The sequence below is a fragment of the Furipterus horrens genome, unplaced genomic scaffold, assembly GCF_987537825.1.
Source record: "Furipterus horrens unplaced genomic scaffold, mFurHor1.1.pri manual_scaffold_3, whole genome shotgun sequence".
NCBI lineage: Eukaryota > Metazoa > Chordata > Mammalia > Chiroptera > Furipteridae > Furipterus > Furipterus horrens.
Window position 1 is genome coordinate 157313204 of NW_028327173.1, and position 23760 is coordinate 157336963.

Consider the following 23760-nt stretch of genomic DNA (forward strand, 5'->3'; position numbering starts at 1 on the left):
GTGGAAAGACTAAGTTATTCTTGGATGAGTAGAAAGGAGAATGAAAATATAGAAGTATTTTGAAAGCAAAAGCACATGACACAAATGTACCATGTTCACACAGGCATGCTCCTGCCTTGGACCTATAATAACCTGGGTTAAGTCAATGGCTCGGAAATCACTGAACATGATAACAATGTTGGCATCCTAACCATCAGCACATGTTTTGCTTTTTAAAGTTTGTTTTTAGAGATAAAACTGACATATAACACTATGTAAGTTTACTGTGTAAAATGTATTGATATGATACATTTAATATATTCCAAATATTTTACTTTTACTTATTTTTAGAGAGAGGGAAAGGGAGGGAGAAAGGAAAGGAGAGAAAACTATGTATGAGAGAAACATTGATTGGTTGCTTCTCACACACCCTCAACTGGGGACCTGGCCCAAAACCCAGGCATGTGCCCTGACTGGGAATTGAACTGGCAACCTTTCAGTTCACAGGCTGGTGCTCAATCCACTGAGCCACACCAGCCAGGGCACATTTAATATATTTCAGTATGATTGCCATGGGGTTAGCTAACATCTCTACCATGTCTACTTCCTATTTCCTCTCTTGTCTGTGTCTTCACACTGGTAGCACTTGGGACTGAAGAATATGTTATGCTTTTTGAAATCAGGTATGAGATGGAAAAATGACTGAGAGAGATCATTCAGCTAGGGAGGAAGGGACTCATGGAGCATGATCTTCAAGACCTGACACTCCCACATCCTTGTAAGTATACCCCGTCATCCTGGACTGGTCCTCCTAGTGCAACCCCCAAACCCCTTCAGTCCTGCCTTCCACTGCCTTTAATACAGTCTCCCAAGTAGTCTTCTCGCCTCAGATGTCCTCTCCACTCCCCAACAGCCAGAGTGATTCACCCAAAAAGTAAGTCTGATCATGTCTTTCCACTTAGGTGGTTCCATTTTGTCTCAGAAAAAAGCCAAAGTGAATGGTGGTAAACAAGGCCTTTCAGGATCTATGGATGCATATCTCCCTCTTCAGTCTTACCTCCTCAGCAGGCAATCTGTGCATGTCCTTAGAATGTGTTATTAATACCCCCGGGTTAGCCTTCAGAGGATCACTATAACCCAGAGTTCCAGTGGTGTGTTACTCTTGCTGCTTACTGTAGCATTTGGATTTAGTGTTTGTGAGAATCTGAAGAAGGGAAGTGACATCAGAAGCAATTCTGTCATTTGCCTTCTGTCCTTTGTCTCCTAGAATTGTCTGCTCTAGAGTGAGATTTCCAAACCAAAAATAGATTAAACTATAGACATGGGGCTTCTAGAACACACCTTCTCCTCCTTAATGCTCAGAATATGTATGAATATGGCATCAAGTACTTTATTCTCAGTGTATAAATCCTTTAGAGTCTAAAATTTAAATTCTTAGTATGGAATTATATTAACACTGTGGTCTTCTTGGTGGGGTTTTGTATGCCAAATTAAAATGTGCTCAGAACCAAATTATGTTAAATTATAAATCTCCCAGAAGCAATACAAAGGCATAAATAATATATATTAATGTCAGTGGGTAAAATGGTCAAACCTAGATATTGCCTATGCAGCTGTAGGTTTGTAAGCCTATAATCTGTAGTGCAGGGGTTCAAAACTAGTATCAAAGAATTAGCTTCAAGGAGTCTCCACCCTCTCCTCGCATATGAAAAATAATTATTTTATTTTAGGAGAAAGGGAGCCCATAGCTTTCAGATTCTCAAAGGGGTCTAAGATGCCTTCAAAAGAAACAAAACAGCCCTGGCTGGTGTGGCTCAGTGGATTGAGTGCCAGCCTGTGAACCAAAGGATCACCGGCTCGATTCCCAATCAGGGCATATGCCTGGGTTGTGGGCCTGGCCCCCACCAGTTGGGAGCATGCAAGAGGCAACCACACATTGATGTTTCTTTCCTTCTCTTTCTCCCTCATCTTCTCTCTAAAAAAATATATATATATAATATTAAAAAAATTTTTTTTTCTAGAGTGATTAGACTTATTATTTACACCTGGGAGCAACTACCCTTCATATTTACGCAAAGCACACTCAAAGAAGTGATATCTAGCAGACTTCAATGCTGCACACCAAACTGCTTATAATTCTGGGACACAATTAAAGATAATGAAGCAGTATGTTGCCATTTTTTTTAATATTACTGCTTTCCTTTATTGGAAAGAAAGCAAGACAGACTTCTTGTTTTTCACTTGTCTCATGAAAGTTATCTCTGGTTCAGTTTTAAAATATTCTTACCTCAAACATATCTTTGTTTAATGAAATAAAACTTTAACAGAAAGAAAGATATCCTTTACTCAAAAGTGGAGCATCTAATCATCAAGTCATCAGTTTTCCCTACATTAACTTAGAAATTTAATATGATTCCAACAAATTCTTTTTTTCTGGTTCTAGACATATTAATACTAAAAAGCTTCTACTTCTAAAACAATGTGGTGGTGGCACGTGAATTAGAGTGACCAATGGAATAGAATGGAAAATCTAGAATAGTCCCAAGTATATATGGGAATATAGAATATGACAAAGGATATTTTTTAAATCACTGAGGCAAAAAAATAGACAGTGATATCTTAATAAACTGAATGACTATACAAAAAAAAAATAAACAAAAAAAATGACATAGAAAGGAAGAGTCTTCGTTACAACAGATATAATTTGATAAATGTAGTGGCAGTGATGTTGTAATAGCAAAACTATGGTTTTGCAACCATCATGGAAAAGATTGACTTGAACAAAAATGAATGCTAAATCGAGAAGGAAAACTTGATGAAAAGCTGGGTATTTGCATTGCCTTTCCAAAGATTGTTTATTGGTTCTAAGGATACAGTAATAAATAAACAGTGAAGAAAAAACAACAAAGGGGTGGTTATAACTAACATCATCCAATAGGTGCATAAAGATATCATTTGTTTCCAGATGGGATAATCTGGGAGAATATAAAATAACCTATGTAATAATCCAGCCAGAGATGCATAATCTGAATCTAACTAGGAGAAAATACCAGATAAACCAACTGATGAAAATATAAAATAATTGGCCTACGTTATTAAAAAATGTCAAGGTCATGAAATATAAAGAAAGACCGAGAAACTATTTCAGATTATAGAAGACTAAAGACACATGATATAATCATATATAGCAGGGGGAAAATGTTTATTTGGACAACTGATATTACTTTATTAATATTAGATTTTTGGAATTTGTTAATATATTGTAGTTATGTAAACAAATATTCTTGTTTTAAGGAAATATATACACTGAAGGAGCACCTACTCTCAAATGGTTCAGAAACAAATAGTAAAATACTGTGTGTGGCAGAGGAAGTGGGATGGGAGGGAGGCCTTGGCTGGGTAGCTCAGTTTTTAGAGTATTGTCCTGATACACTAAGATTGTGAGTTCCATCCTCAGTCAGATACACATAAGAATCAACCAATGAATGCATAAATAAGTGGAACAACAAATCAATGTTTTTCTTTCTACCTTCCTCTTCTTTCTCTAAAATCAATCAATAAGTTTTCTTTTTTTAACTTAAAAAAAATATTAGCGTGGGCAGAGGAGGAAAAGAAGGAGAGAGAGAATGACAAAGCAAATGTGGCAAATGAAAAACTGGTGCATCTGAGACTTCTGGCCAAGATGGAGGCCTAGACAGACACACTGCATCTCCCTCCACAACTAAGAAGGAATAAAAATACCTCAAAACTAGAGACAACCTGAAGTTCCAGAAAGCCAAGCTACATGGAAGTCCAACAAACAAAGATATAAAGAAGAAATACTCATTCAGACAGGTAGGAGGGGTGGAGCCGAGGTGGAGAGGACAGGGTGTGGTGGTGGCAGCAGCGGCAACAGCAGGCTGGCAGAAAGCACAGTCACATGTTTTAGAGAGTAAGGAGAAACACCTGGGGAGTGCTGCCAACACCAGACCAGACTGCACAGCTCATGGTTCTAGCGTTGGGGAAAATAAGCCTCATTGCTTCTGACTGTGCAAACCAGAGGGGGTTGGGGCAGAGGAAGAAACTGCCAGTCTCTCAGCAGATTCCACTTGTTTAAAGGGCCCCCATAGTCCTAGAATGTGCACAGACCCACCCACTCTGGGAATAAAGGCCAGGGCAACAGCTCAAGAGGCACCAGTTCCATAGGGAAGTGGGAGAAGTGCCTGGAAAAGGGGCAAGTACTGAGCAAGCACCATTGTTCCCTCTCAGACCTCTCCCCCACATACAGCACCACAATGTAGTAAAACGGGTTGCCCATACTGACAAATACCTAAGGCTCTGCCCCTTATAATGTAACAGGTGTGACAGCTCTACATAAGACATGGAAGCAAACAAATACAGGAGCCTATCAAGGTGAGAAGACAGAAGTATGGCCCAAAAGAGGAAATGGATCAAGGTTCCAGTGGGAGAACTAAGCGATGATGAGATAGCCAACCTAACAAATGTAGAGTTCAAAACATTGGTGATAAAGATGTTCACAGGCTTGACAGATATGCTTAAGTATGGCAAATGTATAAGGGAAGAAGTGAAGGCTATGCTAAATGAAATGAAGGAAAATCCACCCAAAACCAATGGTGAAGGGAAGGAAACTGGGGTTCAAATCAGTGATTTGGAACATAAGAAATAAAACAACAGTCAACCAGCACAGAACAAGGAAATAAGAATTTAAAAGGATGAGGAGAGGCATAGGAACCTCTGGGACAACTTTAAATGTGTCAACATCTGAATCACAGGGGTGCCAGAAGGAGAAGAGGAAGAGCAAAAAACTGAAAGCTTATGTGAAAAAATAATGTAGGAAAACTTTCTGAATTTGGTGAAGAAAATAGACATACAAGTCCAGAAAACACAGAGAGTCCCAAACAAGCTAGACCCAAGAAGACCACACTAAGACACATCATAATTAAAATGCCAAAGGTTAAAGACAAAGAGAGAATCTTAAAAGCAGCAAGAGAAGAGAGTTACCTACAAAGGGGTGCCTATAAGACTATCAGCTGATTTCTCAAAAGTAACTTGGGAGGCAAGAAGGGACTGGCAAGGAGTATTCAAAGTCATGAAAAGCAAGGACCTACAAAGATAACTCTATCCAGCAAAGCTATCATTTAGAATGGAAGGGCAGATAAAGTGCTTCCCAGACAAGGTAAAGCTAAAGGAGTTCATCATCACCAAGCCATTATTATATGAAATGTTAAAGGGACTTATTTAAGAAAAAGAGGATCCAAATGATGAACATTAAAATGACAACAAACTCACGAGCATTGTAACAGAACCTCTGGGCTGTTCCAATTGAAACAGAACCCACAGGCCATTTAGATAGGGGCCCAACTACCCGCCACCAGAATTACAACTCTCAGTACTAGAGTTTAGTGAAAAGAAAAAGAACTGTTTATTTAACAGTTAAATAGATTTAGATTATTTGCGGATTTCTGCTGTTGAGTCTTAAGTTCTTTAAAATACCCACAAACACATAGTCCTGCCTCCCCCTACCAAACCAGGCCAGCCTTAGAAAAGTCAGAAACACTGTTTCCCTACTTCCTAGGCACAGTTCAGCTTTACCAGTACCTAGCTGCCAAGCACTCAAATCTGATTGGGGAGGTCCTTTCTCTGCTGTGGTGCCCTCCAGCTCTCAATGCAGAACTGCGTGGATTCTCAGCCTCCTTGTAAACTGCCTTCTTCCTGCAAACCGCACGTATCTCCTCTCCTTCTCAAAACTGCATGGCAAGAGCCTCTTAGAGCAGCCTGGAGAGCCCTCTCAAAACCACATGGAGAACTCAGCTTCTTTAGTTCGCATGGAGAAGGCCCCTTCACCAAGCCGCATGGAGGGGGTGCGAGAGGGAGCGAGTGAGAGCAAGAGCAAGTGAGAGAGAGACCCAGCGAGCGAGCGAGAGCCAGAGAGAGCCTGAGACCAAGCTAAAATGTCCGCAGCTGCTTATATATCCCTGACTGCATCCTCTGATGCAGTGGGTGTTGCAACCAGTTCTGACCATTCACAGAACCCTACGCAGGCTCTGTAGGCTCCTTCTGTACCATCCCACAGTTCAAGACTCCTCCCATCTTCTTGGGCCTTGGAAGTATCAAAGCCATTTTGCATAACAAAGACACTAGCAACTAGCCGCAGGCATACAAAGGCGTCTTAAAAGCTGCTTCCTTTTCCCCATCCTCCAGCCGCAAACTCTGGGGTTTGTTTTTGGACGCCCCTGTTTCTGTAACAGTATCAACAACAGAATCTGAAAAAAAATAAAAGACACCCTCAAAAACAAACAAAACAACAACAACAACAAAAAATGAACCAAACTAAGCAAACAACCAGAATAAAAATAGAATCAGAGATATGGGGATCATTTGGAAGGTTGTCAGCTGGGAGGGAGAAGGGGGAGAAATGGGGAAATGATACAGGGTCGTCGTCGGCAGCCGTCCGTCTCGAGAGACGATGGTGTAGCTTCTTAAGAGTCTATCTGCACCGCCGAGAATGGCTGTGCAGTCCGACTCGGGAGTGACACGGTATCTGTCTCCTCCCGTGTTGAAGCTACAGAGCCTGGGCAGGGTGATATGGAGGGTCTGCTGTTGCCCATGCAGCAGACCCCCCCTCTCTTCGCAGCTGAAGGGTCCAAGGGAAAGACGGAGTCAATACAGCTTGGCTTCAGGTGCGCTGCAGGAGTTGCCGGTGTTGACTACAACGTCAAACCGCCTTAGGGACTCCGGCTCCGGATTTTCTGTCGGGGTTTACTCCCTTAGCCTTTCCTCTGAAGAGGTATGCCGCAAGGCAGCAGAGGTTTTTTGGAGTCAGAGTTTTCCTTCTCTGATGTGCCCTGACTGGAAGATCGAACCAGCGACACTTAGCTCGCAGGCCGACGCTCAATCCACTGAGCCAAACCAGCCAGGGTTGGCTTCCCTGACCGGGAAACGAACCCGGGCCACGGCGGTGAGAGCGCCGAATCCTAACCACTAGACCACCAGGGAAAAGTATCTCAGTACTTCAGTACTAATTGTACTGTATTTGGGTATTATTTTACATTTATATAATCTTGGTTTATGTAATTGTTTTGGTGCTAATTATACTGAAATATTTTATTATAGTAGTTAAATTATTTCTCTTTTCAGAAAATATCTGCATTGTAAAAGTTAAAGTTAGTCAATAGATATTTCAATACCATGAATGTTAGCACTAATAATCAGCTTTTACATATAACTTTCTTATATCTTAGGGCTTTTGCCAAGATGGCCTCAGCTCCTGCCAGCTATGGCAACACTACCACTAAATCAATGGGGTAAGTATTTTTAATAATTCTGATTGGATTTGTCTAGTCCTCCCGACCATAATTAGACTTTCATGCCTTAAAAACACACTGACACATTGCAGACTGTTTTTATTGTGATAGAGAATAAATGTGAACATGCCTTTGGTTTCTTAGGTAGTTTAAATTTTCATTTTAAAATGTATGTTAATGTGCCTTACCTGGGCCCTGGCTGGTGTGGCTCAGTCGACTGAGCGCCAGCCTATTAACCAAAGGGTCGCAGGTTCGATTCCCAGTCAGGGCACATGCCTGAGTTGTGGGCCAGGTTCCCAGTTGGGGGCGTGCAAGAGGCGGCTAGTCAATGAATCTCTCACACATCAGTGTTTCCCTCTATCCCTCCCTTCCCATCTTTCTAAAAATAAAGAAAGGAAATTCTTTTAAAAAATATGTCTTACTTGGTATGAGCTATTGGCTTATTTTACTTCCCTGTTCTTAAAACATTACATTTTTCACTTTCAGAAGATATATTAAGATTAAGCTATTTTTATATAAATGTTGATAACTAATATAGACTTGCCAGTAGACACTTAGGAGCTAGCTTCAAGGTAGACCTGGGCATCCTGCTGAATAATAGGGAGGAAGTCCCCAGGGCTGGGTATGGCTTCTGACTCCAGAGTATCCTATAAAGTCTGCATGATTTTTAAAGAAACTGAACAAAGTAATTTTTACTGCTCATTTTCAGACCATACTATAATAGTTTCAAATTCTTAGCTTATTTTTTATAGTTTAGAGCAAAAACATGAAGCCCAGAGGAAAAACAGGTTTATCCTAGCCCCACACTGAGCTACCACTTTTAATGAAACAATTTCCAAAAGCAAAAGCACTCATCTTAATGCAGGACCTTGTGAATGTTTGGCAATGTGAATGCAACAGGCCTCGCTGCAGGTCAGCCCATCCCCTCAGAGCAGCCTCAGGCCGGGGGACCACCTGAAAACCGTCCATTCCAGCAAAGATTACCTTCTGTTGTTTCTGTTAAAGAAAGGATTCCCATCTTACCCATCTCTTCATTTCAGTGGGGATAAGAACAAGATAGGGAAAAAGAAAATATATTTCAAAAATTACTTTCATGTGTGTAACAAATAGACTTACCAGTTTCATGTGTTAAATCTTATTGAATACTAAAAGCCTTGTAGACTTCTTATGGATTTTATAGTTGAGTATTTTAATAAAATGTGTAACAGGATAATTTTGGATGATTTAAAGGATATCTCTAGCCTTCTGATACTACAATACAGTAGTCCCTCTCTGCATCGCAGTCCACCCATCAGGGCCTCACTGCATCACGGGATCTCAAAAAATACCACATTTATTTATTGCGCATTCCTTGCCATATCGCAGGACCTCGCGGCACTGTATACATATGTTGCTATGTAGGTTTAAGAGTGTAGAATATGTTTAAGAACATAAGTAGTGTTTACAAAAGTGTGGAAAAGGTTAAGGGAGTGGGAAAGGTTAATAAGGGACCAGGAATGGTTTATAAGTGTGTGGAAAGGGTTTATAAAGTCTTAAAATATATATAAATACTAAAATAAATGTAAGATTCCTACTTCACAGATTTTCACCTATCGCGGGGGGAGAGGGGAGTCCAGAACACAATACCCGTGATAAATAAGGGAATACTGTACAGGATTACCAGTCTGTTTCACAAAGCATCCTTTGATCCCAAATGAGAAGCTGTTGGAGACACAAATAGAAACCTAATACAGCAAATCATTTGTTGGTGTTATTTTTGATGTTAAAAATTTAGACAACCAACATTCTTTAGTGCTGCATTATTCTTCACATTTTTATATGATAGATTTTATCATGGGGGGGGAGACAGTATACAAGGCAGGATTGGATCTAGCTGCTATGATAAAGAGAACATAATAACTTTTGACCTACTCATAATACTTATAAGCATATATTTTTTTAATATGTTAGTATGTTTTGAATTCCTAAAGCAACTTGTCTTGAGAGCATGTTTGGAGGTTCTAGCAGGGAGCACAGTTACTCACATACCCTAGACCGAAGACTGGTCCTCTCCTCTAGTCGGGAAGGTCATCCTCTTCGACCAAGTGCGCAGCTTATGTTCAAATTCATTTTACAGGGTATTCATTATACAGGGTATAAGAAGCATAATTGGTCAGTACAAAATAGACAGGGGCAAGTTGAGAATAATATGGAAAAGGGTGAACCAAAGAACTTATATGCATGACTCATGGACATGAAATAAGGGGGGTAGGATTGCTGGAGGAAAGGGGGGTACTGGGTGAAGGGGCACAAAGGGAAAAGAAATTGGAACAATAACAGCATAATCAATAAAATATACTTAAAAATAGTATTTATGAAAAAATGTTTTATAAAAGTATATTTGTAAGAAATGCGCAATAAAGTCACAAAATGATATTGTTAAACTCATTAGCCTTTCACATGTGTCTTTGAGGGCAGTTTTGCTTGTCCAAATGAGGAAAATCCTAGGCCCAAATCCATGCTATCTCTATGTCACCAAAAACCTGTGACCAAACCGGGCGATCAAAGGAGGCCTAAGGGATACATTCTGGGACTTCAAGGAAAGAGTGGAGTTAACCAGGGAAAAGCACAGTGAATATTAAATAAGGATAGTAGTAAATAGAACTGTTGAGGAAGAAAAATTTAACTGAGTAGATATAAAGATCTAATTAGCCTTACTGAACAATTCTTGAATCAAGCAGCATCCCATTCCATAAAACAGAAAGGTGTTCTGAGGAGCTTTGTGAAAGGGAAGACTTTTATAGCCAGAAACAAGGCTGGACAAGAAAATTCAAAGAACAAGGGCACCTTCCCGTAGTTGAAGGCAGGGGATCTTATCAGGTGATGACCTCATTAGAATAGACCAGGAAATTCAAGACTAATTGGTTTAAAATTCCATTCCTGGGTGTGGTTGAAACTGCAATTAGGTTAGGTATTAAGTCTTAGTGGGGCTTACCACGAGTGACTCCATTTTGGGTCTGCTGATTCATTTTAAAAGGACAAAGTGAAAAATGGACAAAATGAAAGGAAGGTCAGTCGTCTGAGTCAAGATGGGGTCAATCCTGCTTGCAGCATTATGGGGGACTGTGACTCTAATAGAGTGGCCGTTCACACATTCCCCACAGACCATGGTTTTGGGGATGGAGGAAGGAGATAAATACAACTTTTAAGGTACTTTGCATATGTATGGCAGGCTGCTTGCCCCTGGCTGGTTTGGCTCAGTGGATTGAGCGTCGGCCTGCGAGCTAAGTGTCGCTGGTTCGATCTTCCAGTCAGGGCACATCAGAGAAGGAAAACTCTGACTCCAAAAAACCTCTGCTGCCTTGCGGCATACCTCTTCAGGGGAAAGGCTAAGGGAGTAAACCCCGACAGAAAATCCGGAGCCGGAGTCCCTAAGGCGGTTTGACGTTGTAGTCAACACCGGCAACTCCTGCGGCGCACCTGAAGCCAAGCTGTATTGACTCGTCTTTCCCTTGGACCCTTCAGCTGCGAAGAGAAGGGGGGGGTCTGCTGCATGGGCAACAGCAGACCCTCCATATCACCCTGCCCAGGCTCTGTAGCTTCAGCTTCTCTGGAGAGGACACTCCAGCATCATCGCAAGATGTCGATTCAACACGGGAGGAGACAGATACCGTGTCACTCCCGAGTCGGACTGCACAGCCATTCTCGGCGGTGCAGATAGACTCTTGGGAAGCTACACCATCGTCTCTCGAGACGGACGGCTGCCGACGACAAGGGCAGGCTGCTAGCTAGGGCTGGTAAAAGGGCAGAAGATACAGCTTAAGACACTTTGCATATCAATGACAATGAGATAACCAAGCCTTTCCTTAAGGGGAGAGGCAGAAGGAAAAGAGAGAGCCATAAGGAAAGGAGAGAGCCTTAAGGAAGGGGGTCAGGCCATTTGAAAGGATGAAGAAGGGCCCTGTTGTCCGCCATGAGGTCTGGTGTGAAAGAAGGGCCCTCGTCTGCCAAGGGAAGAAGCACAATGGAAGAAGAATGATGGAGCAGCAGGCTGTAGCATGCACTTGAGAAGAAGTAGCTATGCAGTTTGAGGTCAGGATCTGGCCATGTGGCCTGGGTAAGAAAGCAGACATGCTGCTGCTTTGATTGTGCCCACTCCAGCCGACTCCAAAGCCACCAAGGACTCTGCCTTGCAGGCCTGGACTGTATCTGGACTCTTGGAACTTGGGACATATGAAAAGGACACGCTCTTAGGATTTATGCCTTTTCTGGACTTAATCATGATCCAATGTAACACAGCACATGCTTTCCTGAACTATTATACGGAGGCTGATGACATCATACACCAGATCCTGAAGGAGAGAGCTGACAGATAAGGAGCAGGGAACTATTGGCTTTGGTTTATAGCTTTTTGGGGAGCAAGGGAAGTGCTGGGTGTCAGGGGAGAACAGGGCTCTGAACAGTAGTGCTCCCAGCCCTCCCAAGGTTGGCAGATTGTAAATAAAGATCTGTTTTTCCTCAACATTAATTGTTGGGTCTTACACCAAGGCACCACTTGAATGAGCACCTCCCCCCTTGCTTGGTAACAACTCTACAGCCAGAACAGTGGACCCCTTCTAGAACTTTCTTCTCCTCTCACTCATATGTATCAACCCCCCTCTTCCTCTACAGAAAAGAAAGGGAAGGGAGAAAGCAGACTTTCTTTTAGGTCCAAAAAGGTGAATCAAGTACACTTTCTAGCCTTCCTGATTTCCATTCCCCACACAAAATGAGCTCCTTGCTTGAGTCTCAAACCCTTAATAGAGAGCAGTCTTTCATTTGGGATACTGTCTTGAAATATAAATAATCATCCAGAGTATTGCACATGGAAATGCATTCAGGCCAAAGTGTAATCAGCTAGCTAATCAGTAAAACCTACAGTGATAAAGGACTAAGAAAAAATTAGAAATAGATTTTCTCATTTTGGAAAAGAAAGGCATTGAGAAAAGGAAAAAGAAACATTCCAGGGATACAAAGAGGAAAGAAAGAGGAAAGGAAAAAATAAACCAAAATAATAATAATTTAAAAAGTTATAATAAAAAAATTTTTTTTAAAGAGGAAAGAGAGGAAGAGGGGAATAGAGGTCCTTACTACCTTTACTATTTGCTAGAGAGCTAAGTCTAGGATTCCTGGGGAGCCATTTAATGAGATCATTGTTACTAAATGGTGGAGCACAAACTCTCCTGCTCCCAAGAACTTTATGTTTATCAGACTGACTCTATAACAGAGCTTGGGTTTTGGAGGATTTTTTAAAATAGAAGAATAGATGTTAAATTAAGGCACTTTCTTTGCTTCAGTTTCTTAATCGGTAAAGTGTGAATAGTTATATTCTCGTAATATTGTTTGGAATGAAGAGATCATTTCTGTTAAATTGCTTTAGTAAAGAAAAAATACAGCATCAATTTTAAATTGTATGATTCTTTTTCTATCCCAGTTGGTCTGCATACATTCTCCTTCAGCCTCTTAGGTCACTCGCCCCAATATTACAGAATTATTTACACATAGCTAATTGTTTCATTAACATATTATAGGAGTCTTTCCCTTCCTCCCTGGTAAAATGAGGTTTCTTAGTTGACCAGGGGTCACAACCTCAAATCCTCCAGGGAGTAGCAAGGTAACACAATTCTGTGTAGCTTGCTGATGTGAGGTGAGTGTTAGGGAGGGCTGAGGACTGGGACAATGGAGCTAGCATGCCCTGCCTGAAAGCCTTCACATACAAGGCACATCCAGGTAAGTGGATCAGTTTGGCCCTCTCTAGACTAGAGGATGTCTAAATTCCCTTTTAGCTCCCAAATCCTGTGATTCAGTATTTTGAAATTTCACATTTGGAATGTTAACTGGCCGACAGCCTTTCCCCCAGTATTTATTAACCTGCATGGCTCTTGCTGGTCACGTATCATTGCAAAATCTTTGGCATTTATTTAGTAGAGTGGTTCCTATTGCAGGAGAAGGTCACATAAAATGTTCCAGGTACAGTTGACCTCTGAGCAATGTGGGAGGTACGGGTGCCAACCCCTGGAGGTGTTGAAAATCCACATATAATTTTGACTCCCCCCAAACTTTACTAATAACCTCCTGTTCACTGGAAGCCTTACTGATAACAGGGAGTCAATTACCACATGTTTTGTATGTTATATGTATTATATGCTGTATTCTTACAACACAGTAAGCCAGAGAAAAGAAAAAATGTTGAGAAAATCACAAGGATGAGAAAAATACATTGACAGTACTGTACCTATTTACTGAGAAAAATTCGCATATAAGTGGACTCACACAGTTCAAAGACTATGTTGTTCAGGGTCAACTGCATTTGCAGAACTTTGCCCCAAAGCTCCAATTCTGTTTTTCTTAAAGGACCAAGCTACTGGTTACAAAATGACAAGTTACAGATTATTTTTCACATTGACCTTTACAGGTTCCTTTCACCCCTGCCAAGATGCACCCAGTTTTCATTTATCCCCCTTGAATACCTCAGATAATAATCTTATCTGATCTGATTACAAAGCTCTCTGAGCCCCTCATCTTGCCTAGTCTCTAGAACATTTCACACCCACCGTGTACCCCCATACACGCCTTTCCCATTCTTTATCTCCTTATCCCCAACTCCCTTCAAGCTTCGCCCTTTCTCTAGATACTTACCTACTAGGTTTTGTCCACAGGGGCTTGGAAGCATTCCTTGCCACAGAAGATAAGACAGCAGACAGGATTGCTGCTTCAACTATAGAGGGTAAAATCTGTGGGAGGGGAAACACCAAAGACATTCTTGAGAGAGATGTGAAGAGCCCGGGTTGCTGGAGGGTGTCCCTGGACTGTCATTGTCTGACTAACCTAAGTAATGAATAATTAGGTTGTTAAGTCCTTGTTCCCAACCCTGCAGCCTGATTCATCCAACCTACAGTACAGCAGCTTGGGATGGTTTTTATGGTTACAATGATAATGATGTTGAACCAGGTTGACATCTGCCCCCCAAGAACTCAGAATTCCTAGGGCTGATGAGTTGCTGACCAGTCCCTGGTGTGCTGTATGGCCGGCAGCTGATCCCAAAGAAAGGGAGCAGGGAGGTCAGGCGCCCTGAAGTTCAGAGGCCTGGTGTGAGAGTGAGCACCTGAAAGATTACAGCTGTAACTAGTCAAGTTTCTGTTCCTCTTGTGCGTGCATTTATATGTTATTTTTGGTCTGTGAGGGACAGGCCTGGGCCTACCAGCTCCTTTGCTCTTATTACAACGTAGCCCTTTACACCCCCTAGAATCAGTCTCCACCATGGTCTGCAAGGCCCTCCCTGCTCTTCCCCTGCCGAGAACTCAAATTTATCTCCTACCGTGTGACACAAGTTCTGCTTCAGGGCCTTTGTACTGGCTATTTTTGCAATTGGAACATTCATCCTCTGCTACTGCTCCCCCTTTACATAAACATCTGGCTCCCCAATATTCATTAGTCACTTCATGGAGTAACAGTTTTTCTAAGTATTTCCCCTCAAAGATTGTTTATTGGTTGTGAGAGTACAGGAAACTTTGTTTTCTTCATAGCTTATAAGCACAACTTGAAATTCTTTTTTTCCTTTTTTGGTCTATTTTTTGTCTTTGTTCTTTTTTGCTTGTTTCTTTTATTGGCACTGCCTGAAATTATTGAGTTTATTTATTTACTTGGGTATTTTTCTAGTCCCTTCCCCTAATTAGATTGTAAGTGCCATGAAAGCAGATTTGGGCCTGTTTTGCTGATAACATTATCCCTACCTCCAATATTAATAGCCGACACATAAGAGGTGCCTAAGGTATGTTCATTAGCTAAATGAATGGGACACTATTCATTCATGGACTAAATATTATTGGATACTTGGTGTGTACCAGGCACTGTGCTGAGTGCAGGAGATATAACCATAAACAAGATAGGCAGAGGCTCCCCCAAGGAGGCTTCCAGTCTAAAAAAGGAAGACAATCATTACAATAATAATAAATTAATTGAAATTTTGTTTTAAACAAACAAGCAAATAAGAAACTGCTTGTTTGTTCACAGATTGTTATGAATACACATACGAGGAGTGTTCTGGTGGGTGGGGGGTGGGGGGTATAGCTATCGGCCACAGAGCTCAGAATTCTCAACACTCCAAGACACGTTTATGAGTTGATAAAAGCATTTTATTCCTGAAAACTTGATGGGGTCGGATGGGGCAAGTGATGGTGGTTCTAGTTCTCAGACTAATTTTCTGCTGAGGAATCTAACCAAGACCATCCTATGGCTCAGCATGCTCAGTGAGCATGAGACTAACTTTTGAATCCATGTTTCAACATCCAAAGAATTCAGATTTGGGGGATGTCCCAGGGTTGAGTGTCCTTTGGAGCTTGTAAAAGAGACTGGCATGAGGCAGAGATTGCAGTAGGTCAACAGGGCTTCCTTAAAAGTTGCAGAAGGGAAGGTGGGACCAGGTCACCTTCAGCTAGGAGGAGTCACACACAAACGATGCTGTTGGAACTTTCTAATTTTCCCCCAACCCCTTATATCTCTACTTGATTCGTTTCTTCCAGCTGTCAGCTCCTGAAGGCATTTGATTCTGTGGGTCCAGCCTCTAGACACTGGGTTGGATATGCTGAGAGTTTGATAGGATTCTGAAATCTTTGAAAACTTTTTGTTAAACAAATAAACTATGATTTGCGGAAACTCAAATGCTAAAATGGTGGTGATTTGGGTGCCAAATCCAAAAAATCTTCAATACAAAAAGTTCAAAGAGGTTAGAATTATAAATCTCAAATCTTAAAGATTCCTAAAATGAAACTTTTTTGGCACATTAAAAAAAATTTGCTCAGCAGTAACAAATTTTATCTTTTGGTGGTGGTTAAGTTACTTACTGCCTAAGAAACCACCCTGAAACTTGGGGACTTAAATAATAATTTTATTATGCTCATGAATTCTGTGGGTTAGGAATTCTGACAGAGCAAAGAGGTACGAATGTCTCTGCTCTGTGATTCTGGGTCCTCACATGGGAAGAAGGCTGGGGTGATTTCCTGCTTGAAGGTTGGAATCAGAGGGAGACCCTGTCACTCATATGTCTGGCAGTAATGTGGGCTATTGTTGAGGCACATCTACATGTGGTCTCTCAATGTGGCCTCTGCACAGGCCTGCATGGACTTTCCCACAGCATGATAGCTGCATTCCAGGAATCAGTGTCCCACCGGAGCAAGACAGAGGTGTGTGACACTTTTATGATCCGGCTCAAGGTCTCATTGTACGAAGAGCATGGGAGATGGGATTCTTGCAGGCATCTTTGGAAAATACAGTCTGCCACAGTGGTAGATTTGACTTTCAAAACTAGCTCAAAGTCATCAGGAGTTAAGTTTTATGAAAAATGTAGGTGAGTAAAGCTGTTCTGGTATTCAAAAAATGAGGAGTGGAACTATTAAATAATAAGAACATTTCCTTTTGTGGATTATATACAATCCAGAATTTATTTTCAGAAGACCACTTCTGCCACTCTCATAACAACCAACATTGAAAATACCCTGGAGAAAAAAAAAAAGCAACCAACATCATTCCACCAATCATCATGGCAGATTTGATTGGGCATCGCGGTCCGTATATCATCTCCTAGCAGAGAATCCAGAGAACTGCCCTGTAGACAGGTTCATTCTGGCATTGGGGTTTGTTAGAAAACAAACAAATGAACTCAGCACCTTACATCATATCTTGTATCACATAACCTTATATCACAGCCATCACCAAACGTTAAACTTTGTTTGGGGGATAAATTCTGAGTGCTGGCAGCAGTCAATAGATTCCTCCAAACCCTTTCTAATGGTATTTTTCTAAACTATGTTCTAAGCACTAGTTCCTGGAGATGAGAAATCTGCCTCGTGGAGATTAATAATTAATAAGCCATATAAGTATTAAAGGAGCTCCACATCCACAAATACCTGTTTGACATTGTTTAACCCAGTGACCAAAAAACTCCCTTTTCAAGGAGATCCTATTAATATACCTTGGAACTGGTTTACTGTGGAAAATACTGCCCCGTGGTCTTGTCCCTAAAAATGTCTGTAAATAGCAACAAAAAAAGTACTGTTGGTTTGCTATTTTGTCCCCAAAATTTATTTTTCACTTCTGATTAAACTGGTGCCAGTTGATCTGATTAACCTGGGGGTAGGGGGTACGGAGGACACCTGGGACCATTTGATAAAGACTCATTAATATAACACAGCCATGTTGCCTGGGTTTCAGGGCCACTTTCAGAAATGTGAAAAGCAATCTGGGGTATAGACTGTAAAAGAGCCCCAGAGCTGGAAGAAACTTTAGCGATTATCTACTTCAATTCCTTTATCTTGAAGATGGAAACTGAGGCCTACCTTTGTTGGACGACTTCCTCAAGAAACGTTAGCCGGTGCCAAATCAGAACTGGAAGCCAGATATACTTTCGTAGGGTAGTTTTTCCAATATAAAAAGTACATCTGTATGCCTTAGAGTCAGTCTGGATTCTGTACCCCTTAGAAGCACGAAGTTGAAATCAGGCCTTAGGAGACTGTGCCATTTATTAGCTGTATAATTTTCGGCAACTTACTAACTCATTCAAATTCCCCGAACCTGTTTTCTCATCTATACTTTGGAATGAGATTGTACACTAGCTGCCTTGAGGGGTAGTTGTCAGGGTCAAACGAGGTGAGGTACCGTATGGAGGATTCTGTCGATGCAGGTGGTTGATTGGTTGCTTGCTCTCTGCTAGTATGTATGTAGTTCTCTCAGTTCATAGGAATGTGACTCTGGACTCCTTAACAATTTGATTGGTTGGAGAGGTTGATGGGCTCGCAAATGTAGTTAGTCATTTCAAAAAGCTGCCTTTTTTTTTTTTTTTTCACCTCTCTGGAAATGACACAAAATGAATAATTGAGGGCAAAACCTCAAAGCACATTTCCAAAGATTCTTAAAGATAAAACCTACCATACAGCTGGTTTCTCCCCATTGTGCTTAGGAGCTGGAGGAGCTACTGTTCATCTTGAAAAAATTGGGTGTAGAGAGGCCAGGTAGGCAGGCTTTCCACTAACGCCAGCAGGGCTCAGGCAAGAGTATAAACAGAAGCCCACACACTGTATGTGTAAATACTCAAAAGTTGTAAGTAAAGCCGACCGGTTGCTAAATAAAGTATGTTTTATCCTCCTACTTTCAAAACAACCTGGAGAGCCAGGTTGGAATTTCAAATTCTCAACAACTTATACCAAAAGTTGGCATCATAGAGTGAGCTAAACCTGGCTGCCAGCTCCTGCCCCCACCCCTCCGCCCTGTCCTTCCCTTGCCACCATCTGGCTCTGTGAAGGCTTCTCCGGTGTCCAAACTGCACATCATACCCACTTCATACATTTATGCCCAGGCCACCCTGTAGACACAGGTATCAAACAGTCACTGCTGGGAGGATGGGCTCCAGGAAAAGCCTGCAGTCTCAGGAAGCAGGCTCAGGACTATTTTCGACAAGAAATCCCAGGATCTGAGCTAAATAGTATTCCAGTGGTAGTGTAAAAGTGACATGTCCCTCAGCTCTGCAGTATCCTTTTGTGGAGAAGCCTCAGCCAGAGCAGGCCAGGGCAGGGCCCCTCACCTGGGGCTAAGAGCCATGCTGCAGTTAGAAGGCTCTTGCAAAAGTCCCAGGGAAGGGTGACAAGGCTGTGATCAAAGGAATAAAATAGAGACAGCAATTGGGAAGGTCACACAGGGAAGATTTTGTGTGACCAAGATGTGGGGAACAAAAAAGAAAGGAGGCAACAGAAGAGGCCAAATTTTCAATCCTGCGTTATTGGTAAGGTTGAGGGAGCGGGTAGCATCTCACATAGGAAATCTCAGATTTCTATTAGTATGTTACAGTTTTTTGTGACTGAGAAACAGCATTTCTAAAATTTTTTCAAACAATTGTCCCCCATTCATATGTACTCAGGTTAATGCAGATACATAAGTATTTGTTCCAAGCAACAGGTATAAGAACACTTTTACTTAGAAACGTGTATTAACAGCAATATCTAACAGCAGCTTACTTTAGGAAAATGTGTAATTTCTATTTAAATATTATGTTACCTGAAGCCATGCACATAAACTTCATTCTGTAGCCTTTATGGCTAAGAATTTGATAGGCTGCAAAATGGGGCTATTAAAATTGCTTTACCACTAATTTTGAAAGCCCACTTAGATCTAGAGTGGAATGGAGTGAGATTTTACTGAGCCTGAGTCTTCAAATGTCTGATATATAAATTTTCCTTTTAGTGGTCAATCCAGCTGAATTGTAGGTGAAAAATATATAGATGGAATATAATTATTCCAATTGGAATATGGCCATGACAGTCAGCCAAGCCAACATTCCAGAAATAAAAACAACGTTCTATTTTGTATTTCATTGCTTTTTATGAGACACTGCAGTAATGGTTTGTGCCAGATAACCCTGACAATGTAGTACTGTAATTGAATTCTAGAGTTATTGTTTAAACCCCCTTGTAACATGAGGAACAAAAATGTACCTTTCTTTAAAAGTATTACATCACATGTTTGCTTGGAAGATAAAAATATTTAGTTTTATAAGAGGTTCCCATTGAGAAATATAGATTACGGTATTCCCACAGTGATTTTTCATAAATAGTAATGATTTAAAAAATGTTCTACTCTTTCTCTTAATATTGGTAACTGTGCAGGAAAACCATATACACTTAAGTGTATCTTAGGTTGAGAGCCCTTACAGGAGTCCAGATACCCTGCTAATTCACAGTGTGCCCCAAACCAGACCCTGAGGGGCACTGAAAGGATATAATTTGTGGGTAACTAGGTCTTCATCTTCAACTTCGGTGGTTCTCTCACCCACAGAATATATTTGACAAACTCCAGGGCTCAAACCCCAGGAGGTGGGGAAGGTGAATGCCAGAGGTAGAGGTGAGGTTAGGAGCAAGATCTCTAAGACCATATGTCAGAATTGATTCTTGTTCTTCAGAGGACACCGAGAAGCAAGGGAGCAGAATTCTTCGCTAAGCAATTTTCTTCAAGTCATTGTTGACATCTTAGGGGAGCCAGTCAATCATGTGCTTCTTCCCTTCTGGTTCTGAATTAGGTGAGAAAGGGCATACAAGGCATATGTCAGAGTAAAACCACATCTTTATTAATGATAAAGCTGGATGAGAGGACACAGCTTGCACATGGGGTCTAGGTGGGATCTTCAGTCCTACCTGTGGAAGGGGAGAGCTGTTCTGCAGAGCACACTTCACCTGCCTCTGCAGCAAACACAGTTTCTGTCCTCACTCCCTATAGGATTCAGAAAGCACACTTACTCCAGATGGCAGGCCCTGAGCCCCAACCCCGCTCTGCTTGCTTCAAGGGCCTGTACAGATAGGTCTTAGTCAGAGAGAGTGAGCAGGTGGTGTGACCTTGATCCCCATCTGCCCAGTCACATCAGTCACTCCTCCCTAAAGGGCAGAGCTGGGAGCAGCTTTCTTGCTACCCTGAGAGGGCAAAATGTGGGCAGAAGTTACTATTTTAGGGGTCAAGGATGGAACATGAGAATAAAAAGAGAAGTGTTCCCTGGTTGTCTTATCCTCTCAGAACATTCCAGAACAGGTCCTGGAAGTTATCTTTTTAAATGAGCCCATGTTTTAATCAGGGCAGAGCTGGGTAACATTCACCCCCTCTTGTTCATGGTGGGTGAGCAGGGAGCAGGCAGATATAATTTGCAGTTCAAGCATTTGCAGCTGAAACTCTGAGATCAATCTGAAAAAGAGCCAAGGATTCCCTCCTGAGAACCCCACAGGGCTTGTCTGGAGGGAAGTGAGTAATTTATATTTATTTTTATTTGAAGATGCCCCAGGAATGGAAGGTGTCCGTCAAGGGGAGAAAAACCCAGAGTGTAAGTGAGAAGCTTGAAGGGGAAACCTAGATATGTGCATATGTGCAAGGTTGAGTTTTGATAAAGTTTAAAAATCAGGATCATTTCTGGTATCCTCATTCTGCTCTTCATTTGACCAAGGCCCTCCTCATGTTTCCCTCATCTTGTAGCTGACCTTCCCTCTATCTAAACTTGTCAAAATAAGCATTTCTTCATCCCTTCAAGTACAGTTCATAGGTAGATAGTAGTAGAAAAATAAATTAATTAAGTAATTAACAACAGCCATGGTTAGTGTGGCTCAGGTGGTTGAAGCATTGTCCTATGGACTGAAAGGTTGCAGGTTCAGTTCCCGGTCAGGGCACATACCTAGGTTGTGGGTTGGATCCCCTGGTTGGGGAACATGTGGGAAGCAGCAAATCGATGTTCCTTTCTCATGTTTATGTTCCTCTCTCTCTATAAAAGCAATGAAAAAAATGTCCTAGGGTGAGGAAAAAAAATCACCATCATCATAATTAACAACAAATTGTGAAATTTAGCCCTCTTTAGCCACCTTGGATGCATTTGTATTTTAAAAGTAAACAGAGGTTTATAGGTGTAAGTATCCCATTGGTTTAAATTTCAGGGAGAATTCTGAACCTGTCTGCCTGGGAATCAGAGATGAAATTGTTCCCAGCACAGAGCAGACAATACAGCCTTCTGTGAAAACATGGAATAATGAGTGGGCCAGGCACAGAGTCAGCAGAGGTCAAGAAGGATGAAGACAAAGAAATGACCAGTGATAGGCATAAAATGAAGTCCAATGACTTTGAGTTTAACTAACTTAAAGAACTTGGGAACAGCAGTAGCAGTGATAAGAGACGCTAATACAGGCAGTACAGATTCAGTTCAACCAGCAGTTAGTTTCAGGGCACTTATTATCAGCTGAGCCCTGGACTGGATACAACAAAAGCCATAGGAAAAGAATACATTCACTTGGAAGCATGGGCAGTGCTTGGGAAGTGTAATAAAATGAAAGATTTTACAGTTGGCCCTTGAACAATATGGGGGTCGGGATAGGGGGTTAGTGGCACCTGCTCACCTCCCCTCTGTCCAGCTCCAACACAGCCCAAAATCCACATATAACTTTTGACTCTATAGTTGGCTGGCTCTTCCTATCCTTGGATTCAACCAGTCACATGGATCCAAAACAGTACTTTCCATTTGTGGTTGGGAATCCACAATTGGCAATATGAAAATACTGTTTTCCCTCTGTGGTTGGTTGAATTCAGAATGTAAAATCCATGGATATGATGGGCCAACTGTATTTATTGAAAAAAATCTGGTATGTGAGCCCTCGTTGTTCAAACCCATGTTGTTCAAGGGTCAACTGTAATTCTCTGCAGAGGTGAACTAGTAAATACAGTTGGCTTTTTCTAAGCAAACCAAGTCTTGAACAAAGGAAATGCCAATGGCCCTTTACAGAACTGACAAGATGGCAGAAGTGGAGTGAAGAAGAAGAGGACCTTCTGCAAGTTCACCCCTCTCTGCACTGTCCTCCCCTGTCCCCCCATGCCTGGGCTCTTCCTGCCCCTCTGAATCCCATGCATTCCTTCAAAGTTGGCTCAGATTTTCAGATACTTCCTTGTCTGGGCATACTTCCCTGAGTACCAGGATCCCTGATATATTATTATTATTATTATATTAATAATCACCATGACAGTTATCACAGCAATAATAATAATGCTTTACATTTGAATAGTGCTAAACATTTTTCAAAGTGCTGACATATTTTGTTACATTTGTGCATCACAGGGGTATTCAAAAGATAGTAAAGGGTTAATATTATTCCTACCTAAAAACAAAAGTCAACAAGAGAAGTGAAGTCCAGAAAGAGTAAATGCTTCTCCCATGGCTGCATATCCCAGGATGCATTGTGGTCATTCTGATTTAAGTTTTTTAATTAAATGTTATCTTGCACTGTTTTCATATTATTTCCTGCTGCTATTCTTGGCTTTCTCTCATAGGATTATACATACTTTTCTTTGGGGCAGGAAAAACCTCTTATGTATTTTGGTGTCAGCACCTAGAATTATATTGAACACACAGTTTTGGCGTAGAAAATGCTGCATTGATGAAGCAGAGAGGCTCACAGGTTTCTGTTCCTGCACATTGTGTGAGTTATGGACATGTGAGTTGCTGGAAAGCACCACAAATGAGTCCATTTGACCTTATTTCGAGTGTTGGTGACCCTGGTATGCACAGAAATCAAGGAGTAGTTTTCTGAGATGGTGGCTAACATCACTAATCTGTGTTATGTAAAGATGGGAAGGAATAAAATATCTCTACTTAGCCCTATAATATTGTTTAATTTGGAAACATGTGCCCTGCCCCTTTGGACCATCTGATTTGAAGTTCTCTGCCTCCCTCTCTGCCACCGACAGTGGCATCTGACCCTTACCAGGTTCAGTGGGAGAGAAGGAAAACCTTGACTCTGTGATTGATTGACACAGTGATAGTTCTGGCCAAGAGAGCCAGCTGGTAGCTTTGGCCATGAGAGAGAGAGACTGGGGAGGCACGAGCTGGCTCTCTCTCTCCTGGGCTTTGGGGAAGAAGAAGGGTCAGTGGGTTATTACTCTGGCTCAGTGGTTG

General features: G+C 41.5%; 1 non-coding gene across 1 annotated transcript; it reads right to left on the reverse strand.

Moving 5' to 3' along the window:
• Positions 1 to 6903: 6903 nt before the first annotated feature.
• TRNAE-CUC (transfer RNA glutamic acid (anticodon CUC)) lies at positions 6904 to 6975 on the reverse strand. The gene has a single exon. It is a non-coding gene; the product is annotated as a tRNA-Glu (tRNA).
• Between the last annotated feature and the right edge of the window lie 16785 nt (positions 6976 to 23760).